Below are 15,098 nucleotides of genomic sequence, written 5' to 3' on the forward strand. Positions count from 1 at the left end.
GACGGGTGAGAGTCAGGCTTCGTTGAAGGGTTAGGGTTAGGGTTCGGGCTCGGGTTAGAGTTAGGGTACGGGGACGGTTTAGGGTCCAGGTGAGGTTCCGACAACGCTTTAGGGGGAGCGTGCGTGTGAGGGCGCGGGTTAGTGTGAGCCTACGGGTTAGGATTAGGGGACGGGTGAGGGTCAGGCTTCGGGGAAGGGTTAGGGTTAGGGTTCGGGCTAGGGTTAGGGTTAGGGGACGGGGACGGTTTAGGGTCCAGGTGAGGGTCCGACAACGCTTTAGGGGGAGCGTGCGTGTGAGGGCGCGGGTTAGTGTTACCGTACGGGTTAGGATTAGGGGACGGGTGAGCGTCAGGCTTCGGGGAAGGGTTAGGGTTAGGGTTCGGGCTAGGGTTAGGGTTAGGGGACGGGGACGGTTTAGGGTCCAGGTGAGGGTCCGACAACGCTTTAGGGGGAGCGTGCGTGTGAGGGCGCGGGTTAGTGTTAGTGTACGGGTTAGGATTAGGGGACGGGTGAGGGTCATGCTTCGGGGAAGGGTTAGGGTTAGGGTTCGGGCTAGGGTTAGGGTTAGGGGACGGGTACGGTTTAGGGTCCAGGTGAGGGTCCGACAACGCTTTAGGGGGATCGTGCATGTGAGGGCGCGGGTTAGTGTGAGCCTACGGGTTAGGATTAGGGGACGGGTGAGGGTCAGGCTTCAGGGAAGGGTTAGGGTTAGGGTTCGGGCTAGGGTTAGGGTTAGGGGACGGGGACGGTTTAGGGTCCAGGTGAGGGTCCGACAACGCTTTAGGGGGAGCGTGCGTGTGAGGGCGCGGGTTAATGTTACCGTACGGGTTAGGATTAGGGGACGGGTGAGCGTCAGGCTTCGGGGAAGGGTTAGGGTTAGGGTTCGGGCTAGGGTTAGGGTTAGGGGACGGGGACGGTTTAGGGTCCAGGTGAGGGTCCGACAACGCTTTAGGGGGAGCGTGCGTGTGAGGGCGCGGGTTAGTGTGAGCCTACGGGTTAGGATTAGGGGACGGGTGAGGGTCAGGCTTCGGGGAAGGGTTAGGGTTAGGGTTCGGGCTAGGGTTAGGGTTAGGGGACGGGGACGGTTTAGGGTCCAGGTGAGGGTCCGACTACGCTTTAGGGGGAGCGTGCGTGTGAGGGCGCGGGTTAGTGTGAGCCTACGGGTTAGGATTAGGGGACGGGAAAGGGTCAGGCTTCGGGCAAGGGTTAGGGTTAGGGTTCGGGCTAGGGTTAGGGTTAGGGGACGGGGACGGTTTAGGGTCCAGGTGAGGGTCCGACAACGCTTTAGGGGGAGCGTGCGTGTGAGGGCGTGGCTTAGTGTGAGCCTACGGGTTAGGATTAGGGGACGGGTGAGGGTCAGGCTTCGGGGAAGGTTTAGGGTTAGGGTTCAGGTTAGGGTTAGGGTTAGGGGACGGGGACGGTTTAGGGTCCAGGTGAGGGTCCGACAACGCTTTAGGGGGAGCGTGCGTGTGAGGGCGCGGGTTAGTGTGAGCCTACAGGTTAGGATAGGGGACAGTTGAGGGTCAGGCTTCGGGGAAGGGTTAGGGTTAGGGTTCGGGTTAGGGTTAGGGTTAGGGGACGGGGACGGTTTAGGGTCCAGGTGAGGGTCCGACAACGCTTTCGGGGGAGCGTGCGTGTGAGGGCGCGGGTTAGTGTGAGCCTACAGGTTAGGATTAGGGGACAGTTGAGGGTCAGGCTTCGGGGAAGGGTTAGGGTTAGGGTTCGGGTTAGGGTTAGGGTTAGGGGACGGGGACGGTTTAGGGTCCAGGTGAGGGTCCGACAACGCTTTAGGGGGAGCGTGCGTGTGAGAGCGTGGCTTAGTGTGAGCCTACGGGTTAGGATTAGGGGACGGGTGAGGGTCAGGCTTCGGGGAAGGGTTAGGGTTAGGGTTCGGGCTAGGGTTATGGTTAGGGGACGGGGACGGTTTAGGGTCCAGGTGAGGGTCCGACAACGCTTTAGGGGGAGCGTGCGTGTGAGGGCGCGGGTTAGTGTGAGCCTACGGGTTAGGATTAGGGGACGGGTGAGGGTCAGGCTTCGGGAAAGGGTTAGGGTTAGGGTTCGGGCTAGGGTTAGGGTTAGGGGACAGGGACGGTTTAGGGTCCAGGTGAGGGTCCGACAACACTTTAGGGGGAGCGTGCGTGTGAGGGCGCGGGTTAGTGTTAGCCTACGGGTTAGGAATAGGGGACGGGTGAGGGTCAGGCTTCGGGGAAGGGTTAGGGTTAGGGTTCGGGCTAGGGTTAGGGTTAGGGGACGGGGACGGTTTAGGGTCCAGGTGAGGGTCCGACAACGCTTTAGGGGGAGCGTGCGTGTGAGGCCGTGGCTTAGTGTTAGCGTACGGGTTAGGATTAGGGGACGGGTGAGGGTCAGGCTTCGCGGAAGCGTTAGGTTTAGGGTTCGGGCTAGGGTTAGGGTTAGGGGACGGGGACGGTTTAGGGTCCAGGTGAGGGTCCGACAACGCTTTAGGGGGAGCGTGCGTGTGAGGGCGTGGGTTAGTGTGAGCCTACGGGTTAGGATTAGGGGACGGGTGAGGGTCAGGCTTCGGGGAAGGGTTAGGGTTAGGGTCGGGTTAGGGTTAGGGTTAGGGGATGGGGACGGTTTAGGGTCCAGGTGAGGGTCCGAGAACGCTTTAGGGGGAGCGTGCGTGTGAGAGCGTGGCTTAGTGTGAGCCTACGGGTTAGGATTAGGGGACGGGTGAGGGTCAGGCTTCGGGGAAGGGTTAGGGTTAGGGTTCGGGCTAGGGTTAGGGTTAGGGGACGGGGACGGTTTAGGGTCCAGGTGAGGGTCCGACAACGCTTTAGGGGGAGCGTGCGTGTGAAGGCGCGGGTTAGTGTGAGCCTACGGGTTAGGATTAGGGGACGGGTGAGTGTCAGGCTTCGGGGAAGGGTTAGGGTTAGGGTTCGGGCTAGGGTTAGGGTTAGGGGACGGGGACGGTTTAGTGTCCAGGTGAGGGTCCGAAACACTTTAGGGGGAGCGTGTGTGTGAGGGCGCGGGTTAGTGTTAGCCTACGGGTTAGGAATAGGGGACGGGTGAGGGTCAGGCTTCGGGGAAGGGTTAGGGTTAGGGTTCGGGCTAGGGTTAGGGTTAGGGGACGGGGACGGTTTAGGGTCCAGGTGAGGGTCCGACAACGCTTTAGGGGGAGCGTGCGTGTGAGGGCGTGGCTTAGTGTTAGCGTACGGGTTAGGATTAGGGGACGGGTGAGGGTCAGGCTTCGGGGAAGGGTTAGGGTTAGGGTTCGGGCTAGGGTTATGGTTAGGGGACGGGGACGGTTTAGGGTCCAGGTGAGGGTCCGACAACGCTTTAGGGGGAGCGTGCCTGTGAGGGCGCGGGTTAGTGTGAGCGTACGGGTTAGGATTAGGGGACGGGTGAGGGTCAGGCTTCGGGGAAGGGTTAGGGTTAGGGTTCGGGCTAGGGTTATGGTTAGGGGACGGGGACGGTTTAGGGTCCAGGTGAGGGTCCGACAACGCTTTAGGGGGAGCGTGCGTGTGAGGGCGTGGCTTAGTGTGAGCCTACAGGTTAGGATTAGGGGACGGGTGAGAGTCAGGCTTCGGGGAAGTGTTAGGGTTAGGGTTCAGGCTAGGGTTAGGGTTAGGGGACGGGGACGGTTTAGTGTCCAGGTGAGGGTCCGACAACGCTTTAGGGGGAGCGTGCGTGTGAGGGCGCGGGTTAGTGTGAGCCTACAGGTTAGGATTAGGGGACAGTTGAGAGTCAGGCTTCGGGGAAGGGTTAGGGTTAGGGTTCGGGTTAGGGTTAGGATTAGGGGACGGGGACGGTTTAGGGTCCAGGTGAGGGTCCGACAACGCTTTAGGGGGAGCGTGCCTGTGAGGGCGCGGGTTAGTGTGAGCATATGGGTTAGGATTAGGGGACGGGTGAGGGTCAGACTTCGGGGAAGGCTTAGGGTTAGGGTTCGGGCTAGGGTTAGGGTTAGGGGACGGGGACGGTTTAGGGTCCAGGTGAGGGTCCGACAACGCTTTAGGGGGAGCGTGCCTGTGAGGGCGCGGGTTAGTGTGAGCGTACGGGTTAGGATTAGGGGACGGGTGAGGGTCAGGCTTCGGGGAAGGGTTAGGGTTAGGGTTCGGGCTAGGGTTATGGTTAGGGGACGGGGACGGTTTAGGGTCCAGGTGAGGGTCCGACAACGCTTTAGGGGGAGCGTGCGTGTGAGGGCGCGGGTTAGTGTAAGCGTACGGGTTAGGACTAGGGGACGGGTGAGGTTCAGGCTTCGGAGAAGGGTTAGGGTTAGGGTTCAGGCTAGGGTTAGGGTTAGGGGAGGGGGACTGTTTAGGGTCCAGGTGAGGGTACGACAACGCTTTAGGGGGAGCGTACGTGTGAGGGCGCGGGTTAGTGTTAGCGTTCGGGTTAGGATTAGGGGACGGGTGAGGGTCAGGCTTCGGGGAAGGGTTAGGGTTAGGGTTCGGGTTAGGGTTAGGGTTAGTGGACGGGGCCGGTTTAGGGTCCAGGTGAGGGTACGACAACGGTTTAGGAGGAGGGTACGTGTGAGGGCGAGGGTTAGTGTTAGCGTACGGGTTAGGATTAGGGGACGGGTGAGGGTCGGGCTTCGGGGAAGGGTTAGGGTTAGGGTTCCGGCTAGGGTTAGGGTTAGGGGACGGGGACGGTTTAGGGTCCAGGTGAGGGTACGACAACGCTTTATGGGAGCGTACGTGTGTGGGCGCGGGTTAGTGTTAGCGTACGTGTTAGGATTAGGGGACGGGTGAGGGTCAGGCTTCGGGGAAGGTTTAGGGTTAGGTTTCGGGCTAGGGTTAGGGTTAGGGGATGGGGACGGTTTAGGGTCCAGGTGAGGGTACGACAATGCTTTAGGGGGAGCGTACGTGTGAGGGCGCGGGTTAGTGTTAGCGTACGGATTAGGATTAGGGGACGGGTGACTGTCAGGCTTCGGGGAAGGGTTAGGGTTAGGGTTCGGGCTAGGGTTAGGGTTAGGGGACGGGGACGGGTCAGGGTCATGGTGAGGGTACGACAACGCTTTAGGGGGAGCGTGCGTGTGAGGCCGTGGCTTAGTGTTAGCGTACGGGTTAGGATTAGGGGACGGGTGAGGGTCAGGCTTCGCGGAAGGGTTAGGTTTAGGGTTCGGGCTAGGGTTAGGGTTAGGGGACGGGGACGGTTTAGGGTCCAGGTGAGGGTCCGACAACGCTTTAGGGGGAGCGTGCGTGTGAGGGCGTGGGTTAGTGTGAGCCTACGGGTTAGGATTAGGGGACGGGTGAGGGTCAGGCTTCGGGGAAGGGTTAGGGTTAGGGTCGGGTTAGGGTTAGGGTTAGGGGATGGGGACGGTTTAGGGTCCAGGTGAGGGTCCGAGAACGCTTTAGGGGGAGCGTGCGTGTGAGAGCGTGGCTTAGTGTGAGCCTACGGGTTAGGATTAGGGGACGGGTGAGGGTCAGGCTTCGGGGAAGGGTTAGGGTTAGGGTTCGGGCTAGGGTTAGGGTTAGGGGACGGGGACGGTTTAGGGTCCAGGTGAGGGTCCGACAACGCTTTAGGGGGAGCGTGCGTGTGAAGGCGCGGGTTAGTGTGAGCCTACGGGTTAGGATTAGGGGACGGGTGAGTGTCAGGCTTCGGGGAAGGGTTAGGGTTAGGGTTCGGGCTAGGGTTAGGGTTAGGGGACGGGGACGGTTTAGGGTCCAGGTGAGGGTCCGAAACACTTTAGGGGGAGCGTGTGTGTGAGTGCGCGGGTTAGTGTTAGCCTACGGGTTAGGAATAGGGGACGGGTGAGGGTCAGGCTTCGGGGAAGGGTTAGGGTTAGGGTTCGGGCTAGGGTTAGGGTTAGGGGACGGGGACGGTTTAGGGTCCAGGTGAGGGTCCGACAACGCTTTAGGGGGAGCGTGCGTGTGAGGGCGTGGCTTAGTGTTAGCGTACGGGTTAGGATTAGGGGACGGGTGAGGGTCAGGCTTCGGGGAAGGGTTAGGGTTAGGGTTCGGGCTAGGGTTAGGGTTAGGGGACGGGGACGGTTTAGGGTCCAGGTGAGGGTCCGACAACGCTTTAGGGGGAGCGTGCGTGTGAGGGCGCGGGTTAGTGTGAGCCTACGTGTTAGGATTAGGGGACGGGTGAGGGTCAGGCTTCGGGGAAGGGTTAGGGTTAGGGTTCGGGCTAGGGTTAGGGTTAGGGGACGGGGACGGTTTAGGGTCCAGGTGAGGGTCCGACAACGCTTTAGGGGGAGCGTGCGTGTGAGGGCGTGGCTTAGTGTGAGCCTACAGGTTAGGATTAGGGGACGGGTGAGAGTCAGGCTTCGGGGAAGGGTTAGGGTTAGGGTTCAGGCTAGGGTTAGGGTTAGGGGACGGGGACGGTTTAGTGTCCAGGTGAGGGTCCGACAACGCTTTAGGGGGAGCGTGCGTGTGAGGGCGCGGGTTAGTGTGAGCCTACAGGTTAGGATTAGGGGACAGTTGAGAGTCAGGCTTCGGGGAAGGGTTAGGGTTAGGGTTCGGGTTAGGGTTAGGATTAGGGGACGGGGACGGTTTAGGGTCCAGGTGAGGGTCCGACAACGCTTTAGGGGGAGCGTGCCTGTGAGGGCGCGGGTTAGTGTGAGCATACGGGTTAGGATTAGGGAATGGGTGAGGGTCAGTCTTCGGGGAAGGGTTAGGGTTAGGGTTCGGGCTAGGGTTATGGTTAGGGGACGGGGACGGTTTAGGGTCCAGGTGAGGGTCCGACAACGCTTTAGGGGGAGCGTGCCTGTGAGGGCGCGGGTTAGTGTGAGCGTACGGGTTAGGATTAGGGGACGGGTGAGGGTCAGGCTTCGGGGAAGGGTTAGGGTTAGGGTTCGGGCTAGGGTTATGGTTAGGGGACGGGGACGGTTTAGGGTCCAGGTGAGGGTCCGACAACGCTTTAGGGGGAGCGTGCGTGTGAGGGCGCGGGTTAGTGTAAGCGTACGGGTTAGGACTAGGGGACGGGTGAGGTTCAGGCTTCGGAGAAGGGTTAGTGTTAGGGTTCAGGCTAGGGTTAGGGTTAGGGGAGGGGGACTGTTTTGGGTCCAGGTGAGGGTACGACAACGCTTTAGGGGGAGCGTACGTGTGAGGGCGCGGGTTAGTGTTAGCGTTCGGGTTAGGATTAGGGGACGGGTGAGGGTCAGGCTTCGGGGAAGGGTTAGGGTTAGGGTTCGGGTTAGGGTTAGGGTTAGTGGACGGGGCCGGTTTAGGGTCCAGGTGAGGGTACGACAACGGTTTAGGAGGAGGGTACGTGTGAGGGCGAGGGTTAGTGTTAGCGTACGGGTTAGGATTAGGGGACGGGTGAGGGTCGGGCTTCGGGGAAGGGTTAGGGTTAGGGTTCCGGCTAGGGTTAGGGTTAGGGGACGGGGACGGTTTAGGGTCCAGGTGAGGGTACGACAACGCTTTATGGGAGCGTACGTGTGTGGGCGCGGGTTAGTGTTAGCGTACGTGTTAGGATTAGGGGACGGGTGAGGGTCAGGCTTCGGGGAAGGTTTAGGGTTAGGTTTCGGGCTAGGGTTAGGGTTAGGGGATGGGGACGGTTTAGGGTCCAGGTGAGGGTACGACAATGCTTTAGGGGGAGCGTACGTGTGAGGGCGCGGGTTAGTGTTAGCGTACGGATTAGGATTAGGGGACGGGTGACTGTCAGGCTTCGGGGAAGGGTTAGGGTTAGGGTTCGGGCTAGGGTTAGGGTTAGGGGACGGGGACGGGTCAGGGTCCAGGTGAGGGTACGACAACGCTTTAGGTTGAGCGTGCATGTGAGGGCGCGGGTCAGTGTTAGCGTCCGGGTTAGGATTAGGGGACAGGTGAATGTCAGGCTTTAGGGAAGCGTTAGGGTTAGGGTTCGGGCTAGGGACAGGGTTAGGGGACGGCGACGGTTTAGGGTCCAGGTGAGGGTACGACAACGCTTTAGGGTTAGCGTACGTGTGAGGGCGCGGGTTAGTGTTAGCGTACGGGTTAGGATTAGGGGACGGGTGAGCGTCAGGCTTCGGGGAAGGGATAGGGTTAGGGTTCGGACTAGGGTTAGGGTTAGGGGACGGGGACGGTTTAGGGTCCAGGTGAGGGTACGACAACGCTTTAGAGGGAGCCTACGTGTGAGGGCGCAGGTTAGTGTTAGCGTACGTGTTAGGATTAGGGGACGGGTGAGGGTCAGGTTTTGCGGAAGGGTTAGTGTTAGGGTTCGGGCTAGGGTTAGGTTTAGGGGACAGGGACGGTTTAGGGTCCAGGTGAGTGTACGACAATGCTTTAGGGGGAGCGTACGTGTGGGGGCACGGGTTAGTGTTAGCGTACGGGTAAGTATTAGGGGACGGGTGAGGGTCAGGCTTCGGGGAAGCGTTAGGGTTAGGGTTCGGGCTAGGGACAGGGTTAGGGGACGGCGACGGTTTAGGGTCCAGGTGAGGGTACGACAACGCTTTAGGGTTAGCGTACGTGTGAGGGCGCGGGTTAGTGTTAGCGTACGGGTTAGGATTAGGGGACGGGTGAGCGTCAGGCTTCGGGGAAGGGTTAGGGTTAGGGTTCGGACTAGGGTTAGGGTTAGGGGACGGGGACGGTTTAGGGTCCAGGTGAGGGTACGACAACGCTTTAGAGGGAGCCTACGTGTGAGGGCGCAGGTTAGTGTTAGCGTACGTGTTAGGATTAGGGGACGGGTGAGGGTCAGGTTTTGCGGAAGGGTTAGTGTTAGGGTTCGGGCTAGGGTTAGGTTTAGGGGACAGGGACGGTTTAGGGTCCAGGTGAGGGTACGACAACGCTTTAGGGGGAGCGTACGTGTGAGGGCGCGGGTTAGTGTTAGCGTACGGGTAAGTATTAGGGGACGGGTGAGGGTCAGGCTTCGGGGAAGGGTTAGGGTTAGGGTTCGGGCTAGGGTTAGAGTTAGGGGACGGGGACGGTTTAGGGTCCAGGTGAGGGTACGACAACGCTTTAGGGGGAGCGTACGTGTGAGGGCGCGGGTTAGTGTTAGCGTACGGTTTAGGATTATGGGACGGGTGAGGGTCAGGCTTCGGGGAAGGTTTAGGGTTAGGTTTCGGGCTAGGGTTAGGGTTAGGGGACAGGGACGGTTTAGGGTCCAGGTGAGGGTCCGACAACACTTTAGGGGGAGCGTGCGTGTGAGGGCGCGGGTTAGTGTTAGCCTACGGGTTAGGAATAGGGGACGGGTGAGGGTCAGGCTTCGGGGAAGGGTTAGGGTTAGGGTTCGGGCTACGGTTAGGGTTAGGGGACGGGGACGGTTTAGGGTCCAGGTGAGGGTCCGACAACGCTTTAGGGGGAGCGTGCGTGTGAGGCCGTGGCTTAGTGTTAGCGTACGGGTTAGGATTAGGGGACGGGTGAGGGTCAGGCTTCGCGGAAGGGTTAGGTTTAGGGTTCGGGCTAGGGTTAGGGTTAGGGGACGGGGACGGTTTAGGGTCCAGGTGAGGGTCCGACAACGCTTTAGGGGGAGCGTGCGTGTGAGGGCGTGGGTTAGTGTGAGCCTACGGGTTAGGATTAGGGGACGGGTGAGGGTCAGGCTTCGGGGAAGGGTTAGGGTTAGGGTTCGGGCTAGGGTTAGGGTTAGGGGACGGGGACGGTTTAGGGTCCAGGTGAGGGTCCGACAACGCTTTAGGGGGAGCGTGCGTGTGAGGGCGCGGGTTAGTGTGAGCCTACGTGTTAGGATTAGGGGACGGGTGAGTGTCAGGCTTCGGGGAAGGGTTAGGGTTAGGGTTCGGGCTAGGGTTAGGGTTAGGGGACGGGGACGGTTTAGGGTCCAGGTGAGGGTCCGACAACGCTTTAGGGGGAGCGTGCGTGTGAGGGCGTGGCTTAGTGTGAGCCTACAGGTTAGGATTAGGGGACGGGTGAGAGTCAGGCTTCGGGGAAGGGTTAGGGTTAGGGTTCAGGCTAGGGTTAGGGTTAGGGGACGGGGACGGTTTAGTGTCCAGGTGAGGGTCCGACAACGCTTTAGGGGGAGCGTGCGTGTGAGGGCGCGGGTTAGTGTGAGCCTACAGGTTAGGATTAGGGGACAGTTGAGAGTCAGGCTTCGGGGAAGGGTTAGGGTTAGGGTTCGGGTTAGGGTTAGGATTAGGGGACGGGGACGGTTTAGGGTCCAGGTGAGGGTCCGACAACGCTTTAGGGGGAGCGTGCCTGTGAGGGCGCGGGTTAGTGTGAGCATACGGGTTAGGATTAGGGAATGGGTGAGGGTCAGTCTTCGGGGAAGGGTTAGGGTTAGGGTTCGGGCTAGGGTTATGGTTAGGGGACGGGGACGGTTTAGGGTCCAGGTGAGGGTCCGACAACGCTTTAGGGGGAGCGTGCCTGTGAGGGCGCGGGTTAGTGTGAGCGTACGGGTTAGGATTAGGGGACGGGTGAGGGTCAGGCTTCGGGGAAGGGTTAGGGTTAGGGTTCGGGCTAGGGTTATGGTTAGGGGACGGGGACGGTTTAGGGTCCAGGTGAGGGTCCGACAACGCTTTAGGGGGAGCGTGCGTGTGAGGGCGCGGGTTAGTGTAAGCGTACGGGTTAGGACTAGGGGACGGGTGAGGTTCAGGCTTCGGAGAAGGGTTAGGGTTAGGGTTCAGGCTAGGGTTAGGGTTAGGGGAGGGGGACTGTTTTGGGTCCAGGTGAGGGTACGACAACGCTTTAGGGGGAGCGTACGTGTGAGGGCGCGTGTTAGTGTTAGCGTTCGGGTTAGGAATAGGGGACGGGTGAGGGTCAGGCTTCGGGGAAGGGTTAGGGTTAGGGTTCGGGCTAGGGTTAGGGTTAGGGGACGGGGACGGTTTAGGGTCCAGGTGAGGGTACGACAACGCTTTAGGGGTAGCGTGCGTGTGAGGGCGCGGGTTAGTGTGAGCCTACGTGTTAGGATTAGGGGACGGGTGAGGGTCAGGCTTCGGGGAAGGGTTAGGGTTAGGGTTCGGGCTAGGGTTAAGGTTAGGGGACGGGGATGGTTTAGAGTTAGGGTTAGGGTTAGGGCTAGGGTTAGGTGACGGGGACGGTTTAGGGTCCAGGTGAGGGTACGACAACGTTTTAGGGGGAGCGTACCTGTGAGGGCGCGGGTTAGTGTTAGCGTACGGGTTAGGATTAGGGGACGGGTGAGTGTCAGGTTTCGGGGAATCGTTAGGGTTAGGGTTTGGGCTAGGGTTAGGGTTAGGGGACGGGGACGGTTTAGGGTCCAGGTGAGGGTACGACAACGGTTTAGGAGGAGGGTACGTGTGAGGGCGCGGGTTAGTGTTAGCGTACGGGTTAGGATTAGGAGACGGGTGAGGGTCAGGCTTCGGGGAAGGGTTAGGGTTAGGGTTCGGGCTAGGGTTAGGGTTAGGGGACGGGGACGGTTTAGGGTCCAGGTGAGGGTACGACAACGCTTTATGGGAGCGTACGTGTGTGGGCACGGGTTAGTGTTAGCGTACGTGTTAGGATTAGGGGACGGGTGAGGGTCAGGCTTCGGGGAAGGTTTAGGGTTAGGTTTCGGGCTAGGGTTAGGGTTAGGGGATGGGGACGGTTTAGGGTCCAGGTGAGGGTACGACAATGCTTTAGGGGGAGCGTACGTGTGAGGGTGCGGGTTAGTGTGAGCGTACGGGTTAGGATTAGGGGACGGTTGAGGGTCAGGCTTCGGGGAAGGGTTAGGGTTAGGGTTCGGGCTAGGGTTAGGGTTAGGGGACGGGGACGGTTTAGGGTCCAGGTGAGGGTCCGACAACGCTTTAGCGGGAGCGTGCGTGTGAGGGCGCGGTTTAGTGTGAGCCTACGGGTTAGGATTAGGGGACGGGTGAGGGTCAGGCTTCGGGGAAGGGTTAGGGATAGGGTTCGGGCTAGGGTTAGGTTTAGGGGACGGGGACGGTTTTGGTTCCAGGTGAGGGTCTGACAACGCTTTAGGGGGAGCGTGCGTGTGAGGGCGCGAGTTAGTGTGAGGGTACGGGTTAGGATTAGGTGACGGGTGAGGGTCAGGCTTCGGGGAAGGGTTAGGGTTAGGGTTCGGGCTAGGGTTAGGGTTAGGGGACGGGGACGGTTTAGGGTCCAGGTGAGGGTCCAACAACGCTTTAGGGGGAGCGTGCGTGTGAGGGCCCGGGTTAGTGTTACCGTACGGGTTAGGATTAGGGAACGGGTGAGCGTCAGGCTTCGGGGAAGTGTTAGGGTTAGGGTTCGGGCTAGGGTTAGGGTTAGGGGACGGGGACGGCTTAGGCTCCAATTGAGGGTCCGACAACGCTTTAGCGGGAGCGTGCGTGTGAGGGCGCGGGTTAGTGTTAGCGTACGGGTTAGGATTAGGGGACGGGTGAGGGTCAGGCTTCAGGGAAGGGTTAGTGTTAGGGTTCGGGCTAGGGTTAGGGTTAGGGTACGGGGACGGTTTAGGGTCCAGGTGAGGATCCGACAATGCTTTAGGGGGAGCGTGCGTGTGAGTGCGCGGGTTAGTGTGAGCCTACGGGTTAGGATTAGGGGACGGGTGAGGGTCAGGCTTCGGGGAAGGGTTAGGGTTAGGGTTCGGGCTAGGGTTAGGGTTAGGGGACGGGGACGGTTTAGGGTCCAGGTTAGGGTCTGACAACGCTTTAGGGGGAGTGTGCGTGTGAGGGCGCGGGTTAGTGTTAGCGTACGGGTTAGGATTAGGGGACGGGTGAGGGTCAGGCTTCGGGGAAGGGTTAGGGTTAGGGTTCGGGCTAGGGTTAGGGTTAGGGGACGGGGACGGTTTAGGGTCCAGGTGAGGGTCCGACAACGCTTTAGGGGGAGCGTGCGTGTGAGGGCGCGGGTTAGTGTTAGCGTACGGCTTAGGATTAGGGGACGGGTGAGGGTCATGCTTCGGGGAAGGGTTAAGGTTAGGGTTCGGGCTAGGGTTAGGGTTAGGGGACGGGGACGGTTTAGGGTCCAGGTGAGGGTCCGACAATGCTTTAGGGGGATCGTGCGTGTCAGGGCGCGGGTTAGTGTGAGCCTACGGGTTAGGATTAGGGGACGGGTGAGGGTCAGGCTTCGTTGAAGGTTTAGGTTTAGGGTTCGGGCTAGGGTTAGGGTTAGGGTACGGGGACGGTTTAGGGTCCAGGTGAGGGTCCGACAACGCTTTAGGGGGAGCGTGCGTGTGAGGGCGCGGGTTAGTGTGAGCCTATGGGTTAGGATTAGGTGACGGGTGAGGGTCAGGCTTCGGGGAAGGGTTAGGGTTAGGGTTCGGGCTAGGGTTAGGGTTAGGGGACGGGGACGGTTTAGGGTCCAGGTGAGGGTCCGACAACGCTTTAGGGGGAGCGTGCGTGTGAGGGCGCGGGTTAGTGTTAGTGTACGGGTTAGGATTAGGGGACGGGTGAGGGTCAGGCTTCGGGGAAGGGTTAGGGTTAGGGTTCGGGCTAGGGTTAGTGTTAGGGGACGGGGACGGTTTAGGGTCCAGGTGAGGGTCCGACAACGCTTTAGGGGGAGCGTGCGTGTGAGGGCGTGGGTTAGTGTTAGCGTACGGCTTAGGATTAGGGGACGGGTGAGGGTCATGCTTCGGGGAAGGGTTAGGTTTAGGGTTCGGGCTAGGGTTAGGGTTAGGGGACGGGGACGGTTTAGGGTCCAGGTGAGGGTCCGACAACGCTTTAGGGGGAGCGTGCGTGTGAGGGCGCAGGTTAGTGTGAGCCTACGGGTTAGGATTAGGTGACGGGTGAGGGTCAGGCTTCGGGGAAGGGTTAGGGTTAAGGTTCGGGCTAGGGTTAGGGTTAGGGGACGGGGACGGTTTAGGGTCCAGGTGAGGGTCCGACAACGCTTTAGGGGGAGCGTGCGTGTGAGGGCGCGGGTTAGTGTTAGTGTACGGGTTAGGATTAGGGGACGGGTGAGGGTCAGGCTTCGGGGAAGGGTTAGGGTTAGGGTTCGGGCTAGGGTTAGGGTTAGGGGACGGGGACGGCTTAGGCTCCAATTGAGTGTCCGACAACGCTTTAGCGGGAGCGTGCGTGTGAGGGCGCGGGTTAGTGTTACCGTACGGGTTAGGATTAGGGGACGGGTGAGGGTCAGGCTTCGGGGAAAGGTTAGGGTTAGGGTTCGGGCTAGGGTTAGGGTTAGGGTACGGGGACGGTTTAGGGTCCAGGTGAGGTTCCGACAATGCTTTAGGGGGAGCGTGCGTGTGAGGGCGCGGGTTACTGTGAGCCTACGGGTTAGGATTAGGGGACGGGTGAGGGTCAGGCTTCGGGGAAGGGTTAGGGTTAGGGTTCGGGCTAGGGTTAGGGTTAGGGGACGGGGACGGTTTAGGGTCCAGGTGAGGGTCTGACAACGCTTTAGGGGGAGCGTGCGTGTGAGGGCGCGAGTTAGTGTGAGTGTACGGGTTAGGATTAGGTGACGGGTGAGGGTCAGGCTTCGGGGAAGGGTTAGGGTTAGGGTTCGGGCTAGGATTAGGGTTGGGGACGGGGACGGTTTAGGATCCAGCTGAGGGTCCGACAACGCTTTAGGGGGAGCGTGCATGTGAGGGCGCGGGTTAGTGTTAGCGTAAGGGTTAGGATTAGGGGACGGGTGAGGGTCAGGCTTCAGGGAAGGGTTAGGGTTAGGTTTCGGGCTAGGGTTAGGGTTAGGGGACGGGGACGGTTTAGGGTCCAGGTGAGGGTCCGACAACGCTTTAGGGGGAGCGTGAGTGTGAGGGCGCGGGTTAGTGTGAGCCTACGGGTTAGGATTAGGGGACGGGTGAGGGTCAGGCTTCGGGGAAGGGTTAGGGTTAGGGTTCGGGCTAGGGTTAGGGTTAGGGGACGGGGACGGTTTAGGGTCCAGGTGAGGGTCCGACAAAGCTTTAGGGGGAGCGTGCGTGTGAGGGCGCGGGTTAGTGTAAGCGTACGGGTTAGGACTAGGGGACGGGTGAGGTTCAGGCTTCGGAGAAGGGTTAGGGTTAGGGTTCAGGCTAGGGTTAGGGTTAGGGGAGGGGGACTGTTTTGGGTCCAGGTGAGGGTACGACAACGCTTTAGGGGGAGCGTACGTGTGAGGGCGCGTGTTAGTGTTAGCGTTCGGGTTAGGAATAGGGGACGGGTGAGGGTCAGGCTTCGGGGAAGGGTTAGGGTTAGGGTTCGGGCTAGGGTTAGGGTTAGGGGACGGGGACGGTTTAGGGTCCAGGTGAGGGTACGACAACGCTTTAGGGGTAGCGTGCGTGTGAGGGCGCGGGTTAGTGTGAGCCTACGTGTTAGGATTAGGGGACGGGTGAGGGTCAGGCTTCGGGGAAGGGTTAGGGTTAGGGTTCGGGCTAGGGTTAAGGTTAGGGGACGGGGATGGTTTAGAGTTAGGGTTAGGGTTAGGGCTAGG

Source organism: Lagenorhynchus albirostris, chromosome 18 (genome assembly GCF_949774975.1).
Source record: "Lagenorhynchus albirostris chromosome 18, mLagAlb1.1, whole genome shotgun sequence".
Lineage (NCBI taxonomy): Eukaryota > Metazoa > Chordata > Mammalia > Artiodactyla > Delphinidae > Lagenorhynchus > Lagenorhynchus albirostris.